The sequence below is a fragment of the Panicum virgatum genome, chromosome 2N (genome assembly GCF_016808335.1).
Source record: "Panicum virgatum strain AP13 chromosome 2N, P.virgatum_v5, whole genome shotgun sequence".
Taxonomy (NCBI): Eukaryota; Viridiplantae; Streptophyta; class Magnoliopsida; order Poales; family Poaceae; genus Panicum; species Panicum virgatum.
In genome coordinates, this window is record NC_053146.1 from 59036720 (window position 1) to 59053443 (window position 16724).

A 16724-nucleotide genomic window follows, 5' to 3' on the forward strand; every position below is an offset into this window, starting at 1 on the left:
GCACTTCATCTTCTGTGGCCCTTCTTTAGCTCCAACTAAGAACTATCTCCCCTTGGCCTATCACCTGGCCCATGGTAATCACACTGGCCTAGGCAAACTTTTTCTTAGAGAAACATATAGATATCTCCACTTAATGACATCCAATCTGCTCAACCACAAGAAACTGAGAACTGGAGGCCCTTGGTGGTTCATTCAGTTATGGGCACAGCTATACTTCCAGCATCATATTCCCAACTTCCAAGGCCTGACCAAGAACTCTTTCCCTGATGAGAGTGGCAAACCAATTAGATGCACAAGCTATGGCCAAGCTTTATTCAGTCTCCCCGGCAGTAAACTAAACTCAATAGATGCAGCAAACTGGTTCAGAGTCTTCTACAAAGGACTAGTTAATCCCCTCTACTTCCCATTTACTGAATCTGAATCCTTCGAAAACCCAACTGCCTTTAGATTAGATAACTTTGCCGATGACGACAGCACTCGGCATCTGTATTCTTTGATGATTCGACCTAGCTTTCTTCCTGTTGGCATCAGCACCTTTAATAGAATTATCAAGCCAGGCTATGAATCTTACCAGCCAGTCGTAGCAGCTCGGCAACTTGGTCTAGGACAGGTCCCTCCCCACTTCCATATTCACCACTTGGTGGAGAGCAGAGCCAATCTGCCCGATGGTCTCACCAGTTCAAGATGCTACAGCATGTTTGATGACCTCCACATCCCAATACCAGCCGATCTGTTCTTTATCTCTTCATCAATCGGCTTTGATACTTGGTGGAACATGTGGAGAACTCATGTCTTCAGAAAAGCTCTAGGTCCTCGACTGCAGCAAATCGATCCTGAATATGTAATCCTCGAGGAAGAGGTACTGAATTTGTGCATTTTATTCTTCCTAAGTCCTCTATCCTTTTCTCTTGGCTAATCCTGCTCATCCTGTTAGCAGCAACAAGATGGCCCAGAACCCATGACCAGTACTGGGGAACCATTTCACCTTCTTCCAACTGCTCCTGATGTACTTTTCTGCAAAGGATCACCACCAATGAAGAAAGTGATAATGACTGTCCAGCCAGACTTACTTCAGTCGGCTTTCAAACGAAGACAAACTTCTGCAGTAGTTGCCCCCCGAGTCTTGACCAAGAAAAGGAAGATGATCACCAGGTGAGTGATCAAGAAACCAGTACCAACTTCTCCGAGCCCATCAGAGTCCAACACCAACCAGGTAACTCATCATTCAAGAACTTCTTCTTTATTTCAGACATATAGACTCTGGTTGACTGTAATTCTATTTTCAGGATGCAGCTGAAGAAACCTCCAATGCAGAAGGCCTGAATCAACATGAGACGGCTGCAACTCCTGATGCACTGATGGATATAAACGAAGAACAAGCTGATACAACGATGCTCTTGACGCTAATACCAGCTCTGATAGGACAATTGCTCCTGAACCGACCAACACTTCTTCTCCAGAACAGGTGACATTACAAAACCAATTCTGAACCAGCCGATAACTTCATAAATGCACCTTGTTCTAACTCCAAAGATGTCCATAGAGCTTTGACATTTCAGGTTTGCTTTCCTTCGACCCGGCATCAATGGGTCTGATTGTCCCTGGAGCAGAAACATTATCTCTGCAGCAATCGGCTAACTTGACACATCAGCTTCAACTCATCAAGGATCTTCTATCCGCTCCAATCACCGCTCTGGTTGACGATTCCAGCAAAATAAAGAACATCTTCGAGCAAATAGAATCCCAACTTCCAGAGCCATTGCAAATCAAGCTCTGGTCAGCCAGCAACCTCCCATTCTTTCGGATAGAAGTCAGTAAAGCACAACAAAGGATGGAAGCACGTCGCTCTCAAACTTCTCTGAAAGCTGACATTACCCAAAAGTGCAAGGCCCTCAACTAGAAGAAGGCAACTCTAGATGTCAAAGCTGACGTGTCTGCCAACGTGAACCGACTCAACCTCCTGAAGAAAGAACTGGCGGAACTCGAAGAAAAGGTCCGCACCACCAAAGAACTCATCCAGGCCGAAGAAACCTCCATCGCAAACTCCAAGCAAGAAACCCAGGAAATAGCCAAGCAGATACAAGCAGAGTTTGCAGACATTAGCACCTTGAGTCGGCAGATAGTCACAGGCGATGACAAGGATGACGAAGCGATTGTAGCACGAGCAGACGCCGTCCGTACTGAAGCCATCCATGCCATAGTGGAATTCCTGAACCAGTAGATAGGCTCAAGAGAGAATTAGTACCGCCTGTTAATTTGAGACTTGTAACTGTTCTTTTAAAACATCTTAAGTCGATGGTCACACATCGGCTGTTCGCTTTTCATATTTTTCACTAGCCAACTCAAAGTGTTGGCCTGTCATGATTTTCTTTTTCTTTTTTTTTACTGGCCAACTCAACGTGTTGGCCTTTCATGACTCCTTTTTTTTCTTTTTTTTTTGCGCGGCCAACTCAACGTGTTGGCCTATTACACTATAGCCAGATGGATCTCTCCGGCTTTTCGTTACTCGCCCTCCCACATGCTCGGGAAATACTTCTTGAGATGCTGACCATTGATAGCAACAGGAAACTTGACATCGTCCAATTCCTCGAGCATGTATGCGTTCCCAGGTAAAACCTGATCAACCTTGTACGGCCCATGCCAAGTTGGAGACCATTTACCAAACTTTTTGTCTTTAGTTCCCAATGGCAATACCGCCTCCCAAACCAAATCTCCAACTCGGAAATCCTTAGGCTTGACCTTCTTGTTGTATGCACGGGCAACTTTAGCTTTGTTCTCTTTGATTTTTTCCAGCGACCAAAGCCTTAGCTCTGTCAGGTCCTCCACATTATCGTTCATCAAGGCTGCATACTGTTCAGCAGATAGATCATTCTGAAACTCAACACGCCTTGATCCAGCCGTGATTTCCCATGGTAGCACAGCATCTTGGCCGTAGACTAGATGGTACGGCGACGTCTTGGTGGACCCATGACATGAAATACGATATGCCCACAAAGCTTCTGATAACACCTCATGACAGCGCCTAGGATATTCATCGATCTTTCTCTTTATGAGCTTGATAAGGCTCTGGTTGGATGCTTCAGCTTGTCCATTAGCTTGGGCATAATACGGAGATGATCTGATCAGCTTAATCCCCATGTCATCGGTAAACTTTCTGAACTCCTCTGATATAAAGACCAATCCTCCATCGGTCGTAATGGTCTGAGGGATCCCAAATCTATGAATGATGTGTTCTTTGACAAAGCTGATCACATCTCTCGATGCTACTGACCTCATGGGCACTGCCTCTACCCACTTTGTGAAATAATCTGTGGCAGCTAAGACCCATTGGTGACCCTTGCTAGACGATGGGTTGATCTGTCCAATCATGTCCATGCCCCATCCACTGAATGGTCAAGGTTTGATGATAGGATTCATCACTGATGCTGGCACTATCTGAATTTTGCCAAACTTCTGACATGCTTGACATCCCTTGTAATATTTGAAACAATCTTCAAGCATAGTGGGCCAGTAATAACCCGATCGCCTAATCAGCCATTTCATCTTATGAGCCGATTGGTGAGTACCGCAGGCTCCTTCATGTACCTCATGCAAGAGCCGATTTGACTCTGAAGGTCCCAGGCATTTAAGTAATAGTCCTTCCATGGTCCTGTAGAACATATCGTCCCCTATCAGAAGATACTTCATGGCCTTGAGTCTTATCCTTCTGGGTGCCCCCCGAGCCGAATCCTTCAAGTAATTGAAGATATCGGCTCTCCAGTCTCCGGGTTCTAGAAACTGAACCTCCACATCGACTCCATCGGCTGCTTCCCTGTACCCGGAAGCCATCTGTGCCAAATCATTGGCGTCATTGTTCAGAGTCCTGCGTATCCAGTGGAAATTGATGTATCTAAATTGTGACATCAACTCACGGCATTGCATCCATATCGGGAAAAGAGCCTCGCTCTCACATCTATATTCCTCCGTGAGCTGAGAAATCACCAATTTTGAGTCCCCAAAAATTTCCACCGCCTCTGCTCCAGCTTCAAGGAGTAGTTCCATCCCTTTGCGAACGGCTTCATATTCCACCAAATTATTGGTGCATGAGGCAGTCATTCTGATGGAAAAAGAATATGTCGCCCCACGAGGCGAGACCAACAGAATTCCCACACCGCACCCATCATCACAAGCCGATCCATCAAAGAACATAGCCCAAGCACGAATAAATACTGCAGCAATATCAGTGCTGATCCTGTCCGCAACAAGATCCGCCAGTGCTTGTCCCTTGACTGCTTTTGCAGGCTGGTATCGGATATCAAACTCTGACAATGCAAACATCCATTTTCCAAGTCGGCCTTTCAGGACAGGAGCCGACAGCATGTGCTTTATGACATCTGATTTGCATATAACAATTGTTTCCGCCGAGAGCAAAATATGACGAAGCTTTGTACATGTAAAGTATAAGCAAAGGCAAAGCTTCTCGATTTCAGGGTACCTGGTCTCGGCGTCTAACATGCGTCTACTGAGGTAGAAAACCACCCTCTCCTAGCCGTCATGCTTCTGAACCAACACTGAAGCAATAGAAGTGTCACCCACGGATAGGTACACATAAAACGGCCTATCATGCTGAGGAGGAACCAACACTGGAGGCTTTGACAAATATTCTTTGATTTCATCGAAAGCTTGCTGTTGTTCTGCCCCCCAGCGAAACTCATCATCAGATTTGATCTTCACTAGACCCATGAACGGCTCAATGCGCCCAGACAGATTAGAGATAAACCGTCTGACAAAGTTGATTTTACCGATGAGCTTCTGCAATTCTTTCTTCGTAGTAGGTGGCTTCATCGTCTTCACAGCTTCTTGACTCTTTAGGCCGATCTCGATTCCCCGTTCATGCACCAGGAATCCCAGAAATTGACCGGCCGATACACCGAAGGCACACTTCTTTGGGTTCATTTTGAGCCCGAACCTTCGAGTCCGCTCCATAACTTGACGCAGATCTTCTAAATGCCCCGCAGCTGACTTGGACCTGACCACAACGTCATCAATATAAATCTCTACCAGCTTGCCGATGAGATCATGAAAAATGTAATTCATAGCACGTTGGTACGTTGCACTGGCATTTTTCAGTCCGAAGGTCATAACCAAGTACAAAAACAAGCCAACTGCACCTGGTACTCTGAACGCAGTCTTGTTCACGTCCTCTGGGGCCATGAAGATCTGGTTGTAACCGGCGTTGCCATCCATAAAACTCATCATTTTGTGGCCAGCAGCGGCATTGATCAACGTCTCTGCAACAGGCATTGGGTATTCATCCTTCGGAGTTGCTCTGTTGAGATTTCTAAAATCGACGCAGACACGCCATCGGCCATCTTTCTTTTGTACCGGCACCACACTGGAGATCCATTCTGCATACCGGCACGGCCTGATGAACCCAGCATCCAGCATCTTCTCCACCTCTTTCTTAACTTCTTCTAGGACTTCGGCCTTCATCTGACGTGCTGGTTGCTGAAATGGACGAAACCCCTTCTTGAGCGGGAGCCGATGCTCGACGATGCTTCTATCCAGACCGGGCATTTCAGTGTAGTCCCATGCAAAACAGTCCCGATACTCTTTCAGTAATGCAATCATCTCCTCACGCAAAACCGGATCCAACTTTTTGCTGATAAATGTCGGCTGTGGCTTATCCCCAGAACCGATGTCAACTTCTTCCAAATCGTCAGCTGACGTGAACCCGTATCCTAGTTTGCCGTCGTCTGAGAAACCAGCTGCGAACGCAGGCGAGTCTTCATTGTCTGCAAGATCAGCGGCAAACACAGGGAGATGACAAGAAAAATTATTTGGCCAACCGCATGGGCTGGCCGCCTCTATACTTCCATTATAATTCGAAATCAAATAGTGGATGAGTGGACAACTGCCAGAGCAGGCCATCGTGTGTACATGATGTAACAATTCCGAACCCAAACAGGATTTTCCTATTTTTTGGGGCCGATCGCCGGGATCGGCCTCTCTATTTCTATTACATCCCGTGGCATGCCAGGATGCATTTACTCTGTGAGGCCAGTGGATAAGACCAGCCTCAATCCGTTTTTTGTCGCCTCGATCCGATCACAGTCTTCAAGGGCGATCCCTGAGATCGGCTCTTGTCCTTCTGCATCCCAAGCATGCATATCCGCGACAGAGACTTCGCTGGAATCGTCTGCAGGGACCACTTCTACTTCATCGCCGTCCCATTGGACGAGGTACTGATGCATTGTGGAGGGGATACAACAGTTGGCATGAATCCAGTCCCTTCCAAGCAGCACCGTGTATGTACCCTTGCTGTTAACGATGAAGAAAGATGTCGGTACAGTCTTGCGGCCCACTGTCAGTTCCACATTAAGAACCCCCATTGCTTCTGATGGTTGTCCGTTGAAGTCATTGAGCATCACGTTGGTCTTGATCAGATCAGCAGAAGAACGACCCAGTCGGCGCAGCACAGAGTACGGCATCAAGTTGACTGCAGCGCCAGTGTCGACCAACATTCTGTTCACAGGCTTGCCGTTGATGAAGCCCTTGAGATATAACCCCTTCAAGTGTTTGTAGCTCTTCTCCTTGGGCTTCTCGAAAATGATTGGCCGTGGGCCGAGATCCAGCTGCGCGACGGCCAATTCCTCCTGTTGGGGTGCTCGAAACTCCAACGGGAGCACGAACACCATGTTCACGTCAGCCGATGGCTTTTCATCGGCTTTTGTCTGCTTGGGGCGCCACTCCATCCTCGGGGGGCGCCTCTCTTCCCTCTGCGGTCGCCTAACTTGCTCCGTGAGATCCAGACGCGCTTTCCTCAGCACGTCAAGATACTTTGCTTCTGCGTCTTCGAGGTTGCGCAAGCGCTGTATTCTGCGCTTCTGCGATCGATTGAGCCCGTCAGGACACCACCGTGGGCGATGGTACTTGTCTTCTTCCTCTAGCTCTGAATCACCTCCGGATGGGTGCCCCACATGGTCGTCCTGACGTGTTCTAGGCCCCAAACGCCGGAACACCGATGTCTTGTCTTGTTGATGCCCTCGAGGCCTGCACTCCAAGCAATCATCTATAGTAGGTAATCGGCTCATGCCGGAATTCCAACAGTACCTGAAGAACAGGCAATGCCAGTGGTCGCGTGTAGCCTGGCGCCTGCCCAGTGTCCTTCCTGAGCGGTGCTCGTACTCGTCTTCCTCCGATTTGTATCGGCAGCGTAGCTGATACTGGTACTGGTATTTCTCCAGAAGTCGATTAGAAGCTGGAAGCTGATTGCGGATGTGACGTACTTGCTCTTCAGTCACATGCTGCTGTTCCAACTCACGTTCATCTTGCGGCCGTTTGCCAGAAGCGGCCTCTCTCCTCTGCTTGTTATGGCGGCGCACAGGTCCCACCATGTTGATCTGGAATGCTAGATCCTGGCCTTCGGATCCGAAGTCTGACAGCTCCACAACGTTAACCAGTGGGAAGGGCTTCGTGTCAACCTTCATGGTGTGTTGAGCCAGGATCAATCGGCCTTGTTCGATAGCCGATTGGATCTGTCGATGCAGCTCCTTGCATTCACCCATGGCATGAGTGAACGAGTGGTGCCATTTGCAGTACAGCCTCCCCCGCAGCTCTTGTGGCGTCGGTAGCTTGTGGTTCTCTGGGAGCTTCAGCTATTTTTCTTTGAGGAGCAGGTCGAATATCTGCTCTGTTTTGGTTACGTCGAAGTCGAAGCCCTTCACAAGCCCCTGCTGCTTGATCCACTTGCATGGGACAGGATTTGCCCCCCGGGTCCATTCTGCCACGCTACTTCTTGCTCTTCGCCAGAGTCGTCAGATTCCTCAGCTTGTGCCATGTTTACATGGCGCTTGAACTTGTCCTGGTATAGCTCAGGATGGTAATGCTCGTACGCTGTAAGCTTCTGCACCAGGTGAGCCAAAGATGTGAACTCCAACTGGAAAGCCGCATCCTTGATCGGCTTAGCGAGTCCCAGGACAGCCAGATCGACTGCCTCCTTCTCTGTGATGCGTGACGAGTAGCATCGGTTCTTGACCTCCCTGAAGCGCTGTATGTACTCTGACACGGTCTCTCTTCGCTTCTGCCTGACTTGGGCGAGGTCGGCAATTCCGGCTTCTGCAGCTTCCGAGTGGTACTGGGTATAGAATTGATCTTCAAGCTGCCTCCAAGTCTGGATCGAATCCGGAGCTAGTGATGCATACCATCCAAAAGCTGGGCCTGTCAGGGATTGGCCAAAGAACCGGACCCTCAATGGATCCGATACTGAGATCATCCCAAGCTGCGTTAAGTATCGGCTCACATGCTCGATGGAGCTGGCTCCTTCTGACCCGTTGAACTTGGTGAACTCAGGAAGTCGATACTTGGGTGGCAGTGGGATCAAGTCATAATCACTTGGATACGGCCTGGAATAGCCGATCGCTTTCCTCTTGGGCAGGATGCCGAACTGGTCTCTCAGTATTGCACTGACCTGTTCCACACTAAGAACTCCTAGGGCCGATGGCTCAGCACTCGGTCCAGTAGCGTACTTTGCCAGCCACGCTTGTTTTTCTGCGTCTGCTCCAGGAGCTCCTGGGTTGACCATCTGCACCGAGCATGCTGGACTGACACTGTCAGGGATGTAGGCGCACGTGTAGCCGTGCAGAATCTCCTTATGTGGCTCGGTGAGGAACTGGCCTTCTCCAGGATCACCGCCGATCTTGTGGACGACGTAGATCGGCGAGCTGTGTGGTCTGGGAGCTGCAAACGAGAATGGCAGTTGCGGCCTAGAATGCAGTGCAGCTTCCTCTGTGTGACTCCCCAGGATTGGCCCCAATGGAGAGTACTGGTTCTTGATTATCTCCTGGATGACGCGATGCGCCATGCGCTCGAGTTCGTTCATCAAGCTCTGAGAGTGCCGATGAAGCGCATGGGCCACCATGTAGTTCATCTCCTGACGCAGGGCTCCGGTGCGTTCTTCAGATGGTACAGACAGATCTACATTGTCCAGAGCGCCTTCTGGTGAGAACCCCTTCCACTTGATGCCATGGTTGCGAGTCCTCTCAAAAGAGCCGATGAGATCGGCTTCCAGCAGAGCTTTGATCTCATCATACTTCTTCTTGTGTTCAGGAGGAAGCTCATCATATGTGACGGGCTTGGGAGCGGGTTCTTGATCTTGAGCTCCAGTCATCATTGCGGTGGATGTTGTTGCCGAGGGTCCCACCGAGCGTGCCAGAATGTGTTGTCGGTCGAAACCCACCGGTGAGCAACGACGGGCAACACGAAGAGCCGGGAGGTTGCTGGTGCGCTGGCAGGCACTGCTCCCTCGTTGACGGCCCGCAATTTCCGTCACGCGCCCGGAGAATGTGTGAAAGCCGGGCGTGCCACCTGACCTATACCCGATCAGGAGGGTGTAGACGTGCTCCGAACAGTTTCCTGCATACAAAGACACGTGTAAACATAAGTCCGAGCCGTGGTCGGCTCCCCGGGACGACTCTTGCATCGGCTTTGAAGAGCCGATCGAGTCCCGGTGTCAGACGGGATCTGATTGTGTCCGGATATGATAAATAGAGCAAATCACTATAAAACTGCTTCAATCAAGTCTAATTGATCTTAATCTATGATGGTAACAGCTTCACTGCTAGATCGGAACATCCTACACGTGACTAGGCCTAGCGAATGTAACAAACAACTGAACCATAACCTAAAACAGAGGCCTAAGAACTAGCAAGAGCCGATTCCCGGAACAATCCCTATCAAGGCTAAGATAAAGCATCTATTACGCCACCGGATCATCCAATCCGTTTGCAAGGCCTAACCTAGCAGATATTATGCCAACTCTTAGGATAAGAGCAAACCATAACAGATCGGATCTACTAAATATGAAAGAAGCAGGGTGTTGTCCCTGTGCGACTAATTCTATGTGATAAGAACTAGCGAGAGATTGAAATGTGACTGCACAGAGACAACATGATATTCGCAGATGATAAGCAACAAAGCACAAAAGATCTACTAAAAGCCATGCTACGAACATCATGATAACTAGTACTACTCGCCATCAAAAACGCTTCAGTACAAGTAATACCAAGGTAAAAGCAAGAACAATACTGCCCTGATCGCAAGAAGCGATCAGGGCAGCATGGCACTTACTTGGTTGAAACCCTAGGATTAGGGGTGGCGATGCGCCGAGAGTTGTTGTTTGCGAGTCGTGATGACGCTCTCTTTACGAATAACAAAGGATACATATTTATAGTCCGGAGACTTGGGAAACAATCTAAACTAATCTTGTCCCGATTGGACTCTATCTCTAATCTTGAACTAAATCTAAGGATACACGGCCAATGTGGCCCATATGCTCACGCAGGAGCCGATTTACAAGCCTTCCTCAATCTTCTGCTTTAAGCCCATCTTGCTTTCGGCCCATAAATTAACCCTTGTTAATTTATGGCGATAACAGTATCGATTACTTGTAATTTTTATAAATCATGCATGCATTCTCAAGTCATATGCATATGCACACGGGTAGCAGCCGCGGCGGAGGAGGTCGTATACGAGGTGGTTGCGGAGCCACCGGAGCCGCAGGGGCAAGCCCCGCAGGAGGAGGTTCGCGGAGAGTCGGCCCAAGGCCCGGCTAACCCCAGTGTGGTGCAGCAGACGCAAGGAAAGCCCCGGTGCATGTTCTATTATTTTAAATTATGACTCACTATGTATATGTTTTATCTATTACTTGTGCATTACGAATTACGGATTGATTGGAACCCTAGCTGCATAATCCCTAGGTTTCCTTGAGTTTACTAGTAAGTCTAGGTCGATAGCGGTGCTAGGCTAAATAAGTCCGGTAGAAGTCGGGTGGCTTCGTGTCACTCGCGAGACACAGGAAACTTTAGAAGCCGAGTAATTTCTGGTTACTCGCGAGATAAATTATTATCTTTATATACTTCAGTATTTGAGAAATGGTTTGAAATGGATATGGAGATGTGAGACCGGGCGGGGATGATGATATTAGGTTTGGCAGCAGGACAGGGTTCCTAGGTGCCTTAGCCCCGCCTGTGTCGATTAAGGACCGGTCGTTGTGACAGTACTGATCGGGGATTGAATTTGTACTAACCGCATGCCGAGAGTAGGAGGTAGTCGAAACCGGTAAGCCTAGTACTGCTTTGCTTCGAAAGTACAGGACTTCAACTCACCTCCTGGGGTAGTCGAGTAGTCGTGGAGAAATGGGAATGCATGTTTACTTTTGGTGGTCTCACGTTGAGCTCGACTGACTATATGATGGTGGGCCGGTCCTGTAGTTCGAGGCGGGGATGGGAAGGGTTGGTGCGTGTGATCCGACGGGGCTTATACGTGCCGTGTTGGTTAGGTCCACCTTGCAAGGTTAAATCGAATCGATTTGCCATGTCTCGCGGATATGAGGGCCTTGATCTCTTTGTCACACCGTAGCGAATGAGTTAGGGTATTAGAGATATAAAAATGGATAAAAATTCTGAATTTTATTTGGATGCTCCACATGTGTGTAGATAGGCAAACATTAGCGAGAGTCTAGCTATATAAAATATGCGGCTAAAACATTGAAAGTAAGGATATACCTCTAGATGCTATTTCTGCAAAATAACCACCAGCCAAATGTTGTGCATGTCTAGGTAGGTGGGCTATGTTATACCCACTGGTCGGGTAAGCCTTGCTGAGTATTAGAATACTCAGGGTTTGTTGCCACCTTTATTATTACAGGACACCCGGACGTCGATTTCTGCCCCTGCTGCGTTAAATTCATCCGCAGAGATGCAGAGGGGTGGGAAGTGGTGGAGAGAGACCCTTCCGGTTATAGCGTTGTCGGGTTGTACACTCGAGGGCTGAGTGTTCAGCCTCTCTGTTTGCGCGGACCGGTCTGACCGGTCCATAGCACCGGTCTGACCGGTGGAGTCGGTAGCATGGAGCCGACCGGTCCGACCGGATGGCTGAACCGGTCTGACCGGTCACGAAAGTTCAAAATTGGTGAAGGCTAGCGTAGCATTAGATTTCTTTCCTTTTTCGGACTTCGATTTACCTATATTGTAATTTTGTAAATTATACTATCATGTGTAAATTCGAACTCAGTTTGTAAAATTCTTGTTATTGGTTCTTTCATCCTTGTATATTTTCAAGTATTTTGTCGTGCTTGTACCATCTGCGCCCACCATCGTGTGGGACTACCGGTGTTGTTTCGATCGGGCCGTGGGTTGAGAAAGGATCGCCAAATTAAGCCGTTAAGCTAATGCGCCCGATGTGTTCAAATGACGGCAATTACACTTAACTAGAGTTTTAATTTAGCGGTTCCGTCGCAGCTGGTATCAGAGCCGAAACGCACTAGGGGTGGTACGAGCACGACTAATTTTCAGAAAGTACTAATTAAAAATGAATTTCTGACTTAGGGTGAGAGTGGTTTTCAAATAAGGGTGGGGATTATTCGTAATAAGCCCTATATATTAGTCTACCTTCTGGTATTGAATAGGTGCTTAGTTTGGTGGAGAGATTTACATAAGACGATCATGCATCATGGCATCGTGATTTCCAAAATTTGCAGTAAATGATTTGAATTATGGGGTTGGTGCACAGTTAGGACTTAGAAGTTCATCTCTACCGGTCTGACCGGTTGATCTACGTAGACCCCATGCAGATCCATGCAGACCGGTCTGACTGGTCGGTTGCACCGGTCTGACCGGTTGAGCGCGGACAGAGACCTCTATGTTGTGTTCAAGTGATCGAATTTCGGCAATTTCTTCCATGATTCAGACATTAGTTGCGGTCAAGATTTTTCTTAAGTAATCAGAAAAATATAACTAACCTGATCGTGGTTGAATGCAGAATGGGAGAACCACCGAACCCTCTTGAGTTGGCCCAGGCCATTGCGGCCATGCTCACCGGGCGCGATGAGCAGACCGCACTTCTTCGTGAGCTCGTGCAGCAGGGCAGAGCGCCGCGGCCTGACCATCACCACCAGCCACCTGCTCCTGGATACCCAGAGTTCCTGGCTACTCAACCACCGCTCTTTCATAAGGCGGATGAACCACTGGAGGCAGACAGCTGGCTTCGGACTATCGAGTCCAAATTCACCCTGCACCCGTACAATGGTGGTGACAAGGCAGGATTTGCCGCTCAGCAGCTTAGGGGCCTAGCACGCACATGGTGGGACAACCATGTGGCAATGTTCCCTCCGGACACCCGGTTCACTTGGGCACAGTTCAAGGAAGCCTTCAGGGCACATCACATTCCAGCGGGGGTGATTAGAAGGAAGCTCACAGAGTTCTTGGCCCTGAAGCAGGGCAATAATAGTGTGCTACAGTATTCCCAGGCCTTCAACACATTGGTACAGTATGCGGGGTATCATGTAGACACCGATGAGAAGAAGCAGGCTTGCTTCAGGAAGGGGCTCAGTAGTAAGCTCCAGGATCGCTTGGCAATGGTCAATTTTGACAGTTTCAGTGAGCTGGTCAATGGGGCTATCATACAGGAGGACGCCCACCTGGCTCACAAGGCAGAGAAGAAGAGAAAGGCGCCGGCAGCGGGATCTTACAGCGGTGCCCCTCAGAGGTTTCGCTTGGTGCAGTCGGGCTCACAGCGAGCCCCCTTTCAGCACCAGCCGCCGCAGCAGTGAGGATACAGGCCCCCTTAGTACACTCAGCCACAGGGGACAGTTAGGCCTCCTGTTCCTCAGCAGAGTGAGTAGAAGGTGTGGGTGCAGCAGCCGGGGATGCGCCCCAATTTATTTCCGTGTTACAACTGTGGACAGCTTGGTCATTTTGCACAAAACTGCCCAATGCCACCCAAGCAAAGCCAGCAATCGAGCCAAGCAGGGTCAGAAGCAGCAAGTGGCTCACTTCAAGCCAGGACAGGTGCACTACACCACCCTCGAGGGTATTCTTGAGGGAGCTCCAGTGATGACGGGTATGTTTTCAGTAAATGATCGCCCCGTTAAAGTACTATTTGATTCGGGCGCATCTCACACATTCATTAGCAAGGAGTGTGCTCTTAAACTTGGGCTGGAGATGGAATGTCTGAAAAGTCATTACAATATTCATTCACCTGGGGGTCAAATAATTACAAATTTGATAGTCAGGTGAGTACCCCTACTAGTGCAAGGGAAAATTTATCCCACCTGTTTCATCGTTTTGCCCACCCAGAAGGTAGATATTATATTGGGCATGAACTGGATGGAAGAACAAGGGGTTCTCTTGGACACTTAATCACAGACGGTGCACATAAATTCTGCCCTTCATGGCCCTGTGACCGTGTATCTTAGGAATTGTACTTCTTTAGCCCAAACATTGAATCAGGTCGAGGGCAAAAATGTGGCTGATATACCAGTGGTGCGTGAATATCCGGATGTTTTTCCGGATGATCTGCCTGGAATGCTGCCGGATCGTGACGTGGAGTTTACCATTGAATTGCAACCGGGTACGACACTGATTTCTAGGAGACCTTACCGGGTGCCACATAATAAGCTGGCGGAGTTAAAGAAACAATTGCAGGAATTGCTTGATAAGGGCTATATCCGTCCTAGCAAGTCACCTTGGGGCTGTCCTGCACTCTTTGTGAAAAAGAAAGATGAAAGCCTCAGGTTGTGTGTGGACTACAGACTTCTGAATGCCGTCACAATCAAAAATAAATATCCCCTTCTCCGGATTGATATTCTGTTTGATCAGCTATTCGGGGCCAAAGTATTTTCCAAGATTGATCTCCGCTCTGGCTATTATCAGATAAAGATTAGAGCTGAGGATATTCCCAAGACGGCTTTTTCACCAGATACGGACTTTTTGAATATCTGGTCATGTCTTTCGGGCTAACAAATGCGCCTGCTCATTTTATGTATCTCATGAACTCGGTATTCATGCCTGAGCTGGATAAGTTCGTCGTGATTTTCATTGACGACATTCTGATATTTTAAAAGAATGAGGAAGAGCATGCAGAGCATCTCCGCATTGTGCTTCAGCGCCTGCGGGAGCACAAGCTGTATGCCAAATTTAGCAAATGTGATTTCTGGCTCAAGGAAGTCCAGTTCTTGGGCCACATCATCTCAGACAAGGGGATTTCTGTTGATCCTAGCAAGATTCAGGATGTCCTGAATTGGAAGACTCTGGAGTCTGTTTCAGAGATCCGGAGTTTCCTTGGGCTAGCAGGCTATTATCGCTGGTTTGTACCGGAGTTCTCAAAAATTGCTAGGCCCATGACAGAGTTACTCAAGAAAGGGGTGAGATTCATTTGGGATGACAAATGTGAGCAGGCCTTTCAGACTTTGAGAAAGCTTCTGACGTCTGCCCCTGTCCTCGCTCAGCCAGATATTACCCGGCCTTTTGATGTGTATTGTGATGCATCAGGTACGGATCTTGGCTACAGTCTCATCCCTGTTTGTCTTCGCCGGATAACATTCGGCCATTAATAAATGTTGTAATGCATCAGGTACGGGCCTAGGCTGCGTCCTTATGCAGGATCAGCGAGTGATTGCTTATGCTTCCAGAGCCCTCAGGCGACATGAGGAGAATTATGCTACACATGATCTGGAGCTGGCAGCAGTCGTACATGCATTAAAGATCTGGCGCCATTATCTTCTGGGCAATCCGGTGCATATATACTCAGACCACAAGAGTCTCAAGTATATCTTTACCCAGAGCGAGTTGAATTTGCGCCAGAGACAGTGGTTAGAGTTGATAAAGGATTATGATGTGGAGATTCATTATCACCCGGGCAAAGTTATTGTGGTAGCCGATGCATTGAGTCGTAAAGCCAGTTGCAGTTGCATCTCAGCCACAGTGGTGCATGACACTTTGTGCCAAGAAATGGAGAAGATGAACTTGACTATGGTGTCTGAGGGTACTCTTGCTAATCTTACGCTCACTCCAACACTGCGAGATCATATTATTGCGGCTCAGAAAAACGATATTGGCATGGGAAAGATTAGGCAGAGGCTCAGGAAAAATGACCCTCGTGTGGCATGCTTCCAGCTGGATAGCGAGGGGGTTTTATGGTTCAAGAACCGGTTGGTAGTACCTAAGAATTGGGAACTTCGAAAACAAATTCTTGATGAAGCTCATCTCTCTAGGTACTCAATCCACCCGGGCAGTAATAAAATGTACCAAGACCTGAGGCAGCATTTCTGGTGGACAAGGATGAAGCGGGAAATTGCCAGATATGTGTCAGAATGTGACACTTGTCAGAGGGTTAAAGCGAGCCATTTGAATCAGCCGGCCCATTGCAGCCCCTGAGTATTCCCTCCTGGAAGTGGGAGGACATCAGTATGGATTTCATTGTCGGCTTGCCCAGAACTTCTAAGGGGTTTGACTCGATATGGGTTATTGTGGATCGTCTCACCAAGACCGCACATTTTCTACCGATAAAGACCACACATACGGCGAAGCAATACGCTCAGCTGTATATGGACCGTATTGTTAGTCTTCATGGAATTCCAAAGACAATCATTTCAGATCGGGGCGCTCAGTTCATTGCCCGGTTTTGGGAGCACTTTCACGCCGCCCTCGGCACCCAGCTCCTCCGCAGTTCGGCTTATCATCCCCAGACTGACGGCCAGATAGAAAGAATAAATCTAGTATTAGAAGACATGCTTCGAGCATGTGTGCTCACCTATAGCCAAAAATGGGATGAGTGCTTGCTATTGGCTGAGTTTGCGTATAACAATAGCTATCAAGAGAGCATCAGAATGGCTCCCTTTGAGGCCTTATATGGACGGAAGTGCAGAACGACGTTGAATTGGTCAGAAGCTGGGGAGAGAGCGTTCT